Source organism: Panthera tigris, chromosome C1 (genome assembly GCF_018350195.1).
Source record: "Panthera tigris isolate Pti1 chromosome C1, P.tigris_Pti1_mat1.1, whole genome shotgun sequence".
Taxonomy (NCBI): domain Eukaryota; kingdom Metazoa; phylum Chordata; class Mammalia; order Carnivora; family Felidae; genus Panthera; species Panthera tigris.
Genome location: NC_056667.1, coordinates 203,346,375 through 203,353,452, shown reverse-complemented (window position 1 = coordinate 203,353,452; position 7,078 = coordinate 203,346,375). Strand labels below are relative to the sequence as shown.

The window sequence follows — 7,078 nt, the reverse complement described above, 5'->3', positions numbered from 1 at the left end:
AAGATCTCATGACCTCCGTCTGAGATGTGGGGAAAGCACAACATGAAAAGCTGAAGTGACTTGACCAATGTGAATTATTGAAGACAATCGGGTAATTATCTTATCGAATAGAGTCTTACCGAATGGAGTCTTGCTCCTTCCCTGCTTGGCTTTCTGTGGCAAAGCAGGAGGCCTGGAGGGTCACCTGGCTGGCTCAGTTGGTGGAGCATACAATTCTTGATCTCAAGGTTGTGAATTCGAACCCCAAGTTGGGTGTAGAGATTACTCAAGAATAAAATCTTAAAAAAAAAAAAAAAAAGAGCAGGAAGCCTGGTTGAGTGAAATATCATTACTATTATTATTTTAATCAAGTGAAGTTGCAAAATAAAACGTGCCTTCCCTGCTTGCCGTTGGCAGGCTACCATTTTGTGATTTTGACCCATCTCCTTGTAGCTATGTAAATAGTAGGTACCTTGGAAGTTTTAATATTATTCTGGTTTTACACTCATCATGGAAAAGCTCCTGTGGGCCCCCAAGAGGGAATTGACCATGACAGCATGCTATTTAGATCAACCCCAGATCTAGAGGATTGTGAGGGAACGGCTCGTGTTTTGGCCAGTGCGTGACTAAAGCCAGGCTCTTACTCCAGTGGCCCAACCCTGCACCCCCACCCTACCCCAGCATGGTGTTTATGCTTCAGAGATAATGCACTCAAGGGTTCTAACCATGGGAGTCCAGGAGTGAAGAAGCACTATGGTCTGTGACGTCTGGAAAATGGCGGATGGTGTCCTTGCATCATTGGGTTTACTCTCAGTAGCAACATCATGTGACACCAAGAGCTGAAAGTTGTGTCCCTCCCCGCGAAATGAAATGGTGGTGCAATAAAATCATTTTAGTGAGTAAAAACCAGTATATTTTTGGAATAAAAATATGATGTAGTAGGAAATAGCAAGGTGCAAAGTACAAGTAAAACGAATGACTTTGAAAAAAAAAATGTTGAGAATCTCTGATGTGTAGATTTAGGGGAAAACCCAGTCCCCTCTCTAGAAGGTATTTAGAGGTAGGACTCTATATTGGACAGAGTAAGTAACCTTCTGATTCTTGCTTATTTTAGTAGCAAGTGGAGACCCATGCAGAGATACTGGCCTTCTGGGGGAATGAATGGGAAAATGAGAGTTGAATAAGTACATGTGACAGAAAAAAAAAAAAAAAAAAAAAGCAAAAAACCACATTGTCTTTGATCCTCAAGCTGGGGAGGTGGGTCATGCTGGTTATAATGACAATTAAATACCTTTGTTTCAGGAATTCCTAAAACTGCTGGGTGGCTTACATGGCTATATTCTAAACTATGATAAGGAATCTCAAGTTTTCTAATCTTCATTGTGATGGGCTCAATCAATGAGGTGGGGAAATTTAGTTAATAATTTTCCTTCCTCCATCTGTTCACTCTCTCTGAATTACAAAAGCCCAATTAAGCACATTTCTATATAGTCAGAATAAAAAGAACTGAAATTAAAAAAAAAATAATTGCATACTCGTAATTTCTAGTATGTGTTGGGTTGGAGAGAGAGAAGGGAAGGAAAAAAAAAAACCGTGAGCAAAAAGTGTCTTCGGGCTTTCTGGAAACTGCTAACTGGTTCACCAGTTCACCTAGTAAGAATGATTCAAATTGTGCTGATGTTAATTTCTGTTTCAGATGTTAATATCTGTCTTCTTTTTGTTGCTTTGGGTGTAGGCCAGTGATGGTTTCTGATTGCACAGGAAACTGATGGCATAGCAACGCTGTGTCATGGTGGGATTTGATAGATGAGCTGTGAACTTTCCCATCAACTCCGAGTACCTCCCGTTGGCAGTTTCGGCCCTCAACCTGGTTTCCTTCCTATTGCATACTCCATTTGTCTCGAGCGTCTATGTTGTACTTTCTCTGGTTCCCAGCTCTATTCATCCATCGAATCATGGGTGCATCATTTATTAAAGTCCTGCTGTGTGCTGAGGGCACAAGGAAAGGAAAAGGAAATTATAAATACTCGCCTTCGGAAACTTACAGGCTTCTTAAGAATCTCCAGGCTCAATTCACTATGAGGAGCCTAAGGCACAAACTCCCTATCTGCTAACCCAACAGCTATTTTCAATGTCCTTCTCCCCCTACATCTTCCCACACAATCAGGGGTGATTGTGTCACTGTTCTGACCAATGAGGTATCAGAAGAACCCGATGAAGGGGAGGGGGTCCTAGCATCGGTACTTCCTGATAGAAGACAGGAAAGTGGCTGGCACTTCTCACGCTGTCTTTCTGTCTTGAACAAGTGGGGACACCTGGTGCCATCTTGAGATCATGAATCGATAATCCGGAAGGAAAAGTCAAGAGAGTAACAGGTTCTGTCTCAACTAACACTATTACCCACCGTTTTGAGACTGTGTGTTATTTATGTAAGGCCCTCTAAGCCAGGTGAAGTTTGACGAACTCTATCTCATCATTGATCTGGCTGTACTTGACATTTTCATGGGTTTTTCCTTTCCTTCTATTCCAGTTCTAACCATTCCAGTTCTATTCCATTCTAACTGTGACCTAATCCTCTAGCAGGTTATATGATTATCATTTCTACTGGCTACCTGGAAACCTTGGGTCTTCCACACCTTTTTGGTATCATTTCTTTTTTCCCCTTTGTCACTATTTAAAAAAGAGTTTCACTGGGAAAGATAAAAGAAAAGCAAATCAAAACATTGAATTCCACAGCAACTTGGCTTTACATGAGATAGTATGTGATAAGTTCCTGACACATAGCAGGTGCTCATGGAACTTATGGCACTTATGGAAATCATGGTTTTTCTTCTCTTGGAGCTGAGGCTGCTCATCTTAAGCAGCTGAGGACTAGTCATGAGATCATGTGGGTGGCATAGGAGTTGAGGCAAAAGAATCTATTCATTTTCATTGATTTGGCCTCAAGAGCACTGTTCACAACTTCCCTTTTCAATGTATGAGCATTTCCCCTCCACACACTCCTTTGTGTGGTGTTGTAGAAAGAACCCACGACCATGGATTAGGAGAACTGTGTCTTAGCCCTCCATCAGCTAAGGGCTCGTATACACCTGAGTAGTTCACATCAGTTTAGAGGCCCCATAGGTGCCCACCATGGATCAGTCTCTACTGCAGCCTGAAACACAGTGATGAGCAAAGAACTATCGTTTCTGCCATTGAAAAACTTCAGTGTTCCTAGAAAGAAGAGCTATCTGAACAAATTATTCCGGATCAGTATTGTCTACGTGTTGATGGAGGTTCACACAGGACCAATGGGAACATAGAAAAGAATTGGGAACATAGCAAAGAACATAGCCCTGGAATTGATCTTGGAGTTGGAGGAGATAATGCTGAAGGTGAGGACTGCCTCACTAGGTGAAAAGGGGGAGGGGGGCCATCCTAGGAGAGGAAATGGCATGAAAAAAACATTTTCTCCTATGTAAGTTGGAAGTTTTGGATGGGCGATTCACAGACCTCTCTTAGCTTCAGCGTGTCATTCGGTATTTGCTTGTCTTGTTTCTTTGGAAAATGCGTGAGTATTTATTTTCCTGAGAGCTATCAAAACCAAGAATAGAAAGAAAGAGTAGAAAGAAAGAGTCTGTGTCGGTAGAGCTGTCCACAGCCATTTCGGCATCTCTCGTTTTGGCTCTCAGGTTTTACGCAAGTCAACGGACACATCCACAATTTCATTCTCTTCTATGAATACAACTTTATCGACTATGTAAAGCGTTACAATGGGTTTGAAGTGGCTATTGCTATATTTTGGGGGTGGGGGGTGGACGGTGAACATTGTGCAGTATGAAGGGTCTATAAACTTAATTTAAGAAAAAAAGACTCCTCTAAAGTTAGAAACAAGGGGCACCGGAAGTTTCTGGGTTGTAACGGCTCATTCTACCTCTGACTAAGACAGGGTCTTGTAAATTATATCAGTGGGCTAGTTAGGGAGGCTGGAATGTAATCTCCAGGAGAATAATGCCTTGTTCATGTTATATCCCTGATAACTAGAACCATGGTTAGTACATGTTGGGTGCTCAGTGAAAATCACTTAAATGAGTAGGTAGTTGGGATGATCTGTTTCTGTGATCAACTCCTTGGACCACAAGCAGGTCCTATAGGTCCAGAAGGCAGTAACAATTCCCAACCTAAGCTTTACCTCACAGGATAAGGCAACTGGGGTGAGCTTTCCAATGTGCGGAGACCCCAAATTTCCCCAAACTCCCTTGCTGAGTAAGAGACATTGAAGGGAATTTTTTGTTCGGTTTATAATCCATTGGAGTCTTCTTCCCACATACCTTTGGCTGATAGGTTGGCAAATTCAGGTTCAGTACAGCCAGAGAAAAGCAGCCTTGGTCAATGCTCAAAAGTATAAATCTAAAGATAGATCACCCTGTCGAAGCTGGTTGCTAACAGAAAGCCCATAATATATGTCTCATCAGGTACAAGTCGGATCTGAAGTTTAAGTGTTCAGATGCCACCTTGTTGACTGGCTGACCTCTGGTTTAGGCAGGTGTTTTTATGCATGAACTTTGTGTGAACTTGGAGAGGCGAAAGAGTGATCTACTAGTGGGTGAGAGTTAAGGGAAGTGGCCTTGCCCGGGCCACTGTGGGTTCCCCGGGGACACTGGAGAAGGCCCTGCCTTACATTGTCTAATAAAGTCCCGTAAAAGGAAGAATTAGTCCTAGTGTGGTGTCAGCACAGCTATAAATTCTTATGCAATAATAAAATAATAGGACGCTATTAATTCAACCATTCTGGTTGCTTCTGAAATAGGATTAAAGTAATATCATTGATTCATATTTTCAACCGCTAATACATTATTTTCGAGAACTATTAACTGCTTTAAAACCAGCGTGCCATAATACGGTGGGACGAGTTAGTGAAATATTTCGACCGATTCCAGCAATTAACTTCATTTAAAGCTACTCGGCACATTTTGGAATTAAGAAGTATGCTCTGGAATGACTTAGAGATAAATGAAAATGAGACAATGAGTATTTTTGAACTTCATCAGTCTTGCAGGTGAAAGTTGGGTCGCATTTTCCTCCAAGAAAAGAAACTTCAGTAGACATTTAAAATGTCAATCTCTCATATATTTTGTACCTTTGAACCAGAGGGACAAGAAAAAGCGTAAGCATTTATTGAATTCCTACTTTGAACAGTACATTGTACTAAATACTTTCGCTCTATGGGCTCATTGAACCATGATCTGGATGAAGTTGAAATAGGCTTGCTATGTTCTCCTGCTCGAGACCTACGGTCTTAACAAAAAAACGACATCCGCACCAGGTTCTATGAGTAGGAAGGTGTGGTGGAGCTTGGGAGGTGGATAAATCCCTTCGTCAATGCTCTGGACTAGAAAACAATGCAGGTGTCTTGTGTATATGTGTTAAAAAGCAATAGCTTAAGCTGTTAAATGTAAAAAACAATATCATGGCAAACAAAATGTGTTGGTCTCCAGCCACTGAAAAGGGAATAAGGAAAGAAAAATGTTTTCACGCAGTAAAAACTGAAGGACAGGGAATTCCAGCATTTTGTACAACCAAGAAGCATACGTGTGTGTGTGTGTGTGTGTGTGTGCGTGTGTGTGTGTGTGTGTGGTGTTAAGAGTGGTTTGGTTGCTGGAAGGGTTGAAAATGAACTGAAATAAGAAAGAAAAAACAAATACACAGAAGGAAACTGGCATAGAAGGTTCTGCTGGCAAATGGAAAGAAATGTCTAGACCAGGAAGTTTAAATGACTCCTTCTTTCTCAGAGCTTACACTGTCAACCACTCCTGGTAGCCAGGGGACCATGTAAGATCAGCCTGAGATGTTTTTGAATATTTTTCTGAGAAGTCATCAGATTAGCATCGAATGGGTGTCTGTGGGGCTCTTTCAGGTTGCCAAGGAACAAAGACACCACCAGTAAAAGGCATTTTCTAAGGGTTCCAACGCTCAAGCAGTTGAGTACTTGGGTCCTTCTCTTGCATGAGGGGCCCTAGCAATGTATTCTCATGGTCTTGCAATTCCTCACCTTCGTTAGTACGGATCCAGTGTGGAGAGTCATATGGGATAGTTATCCAGAGTGTTTAAGGGCACATCCTAGAACAGAGAATCCTTAAGTGTGCTCAAGTCTTATAACTCACCTAAAAATGAAACTATTCTCTCAAATTTGACAACAATTCTAAAATCTCACATGTTATTACCAATATTAAGTTGTGAAGTTGAATTAAAACTCTCTAGCCTATCAACTTAATTTTTTTATTAACCATGTTAGAGGAAAGACTGATTTATCTTTTTATTCCCTCTATAAAAAAACACTGTTACAAAATAATTGGCATATAAAAAGCAACCAAAGAGAAAGCACCGTCGATGTAGGAAGCGTGTTATCGAGGTACGTCAGCCAGTTGTGTTTCTGGATTTTCCAATGTTTGTAGTGTTGGTGGTGATTTATATCTTCAATTCAGATAAATATCACTTCCCACCTACTGTTATGTTCATAGGTTTGTATCCTTTTTCTTAAAGAGGGCTCTTGTGACCACATAAGCTTCAGGACTCATGGATTTTGGATATTCCATTGGGAGAAGCAGAAAATAATCTCATCGGCCAAAGGGCTCTGATTTAAAAGACAATAAGGAAACAGGAGAAGTTGCATAATTTCTTGAGCCCAGGGCAAAATGCAAACTCAGGGCTCCTTGTTCAGAGTTCATGAAGAATTTCAAGATGGCGGCAGCAGCATTAAACCATATGCTGTGTCCCTCCTTGCCCAATACGTGAGCCTACAAAGGTCCCACACCCATGAAGCCGGCCCTGACAGGAGAGTGGTGCATGGTTACACTGCTTGTCTGCTGCTCTGGTGCCTACCTCAGCAACAAGGATCTGAGGTTCACTCTCAACAGCAGCCATTATGGCGACAGCTTTATGGCTCTGGCTTCTACCAACAAATGGATTCAGCTCTGCTCTTTTTCCCTGACTTTTACCTCCTGCTTTTACATGCTTTTATACTTCTGTCTCCTACTGTTTCTCACATTCAAATTCTCTGAGAGAGAGAAAGAGAGAGAGAGAGAGAGAAGTGGTTAGGTTAATTCATAGTTATCCAGAA

General features: G+C 41.5%; 1 long non-coding RNA gene across 2 annotated transcripts; it reads right to left on the bottom strand.

The window, feature by feature from the left end:
- Positions 1–246: 246 nt before the first annotated feature.
- On the bottom strand, positions 247–2,503 carry LOC122241461. Of its 2 annotated transcripts, XR_006221629.1 has the most exons (3): positions 2,384–2,503; positions 705–1,968; positions 247–278 (listed from the first exon to the last, which is right to left on the bottom strand). It is a non-coding gene; the product is annotated as an uncharacterized LOC122241461 (long non-coding RNA). The 2 variants fall into 2 exon arrangements; XR_006221628.1 differs by lacking the exon at positions 247–278 and having other exon boundaries at positions 314–1,968.
- Between the last annotated feature and the right edge of the window lie 4,575 nt (positions 2,504–7,078).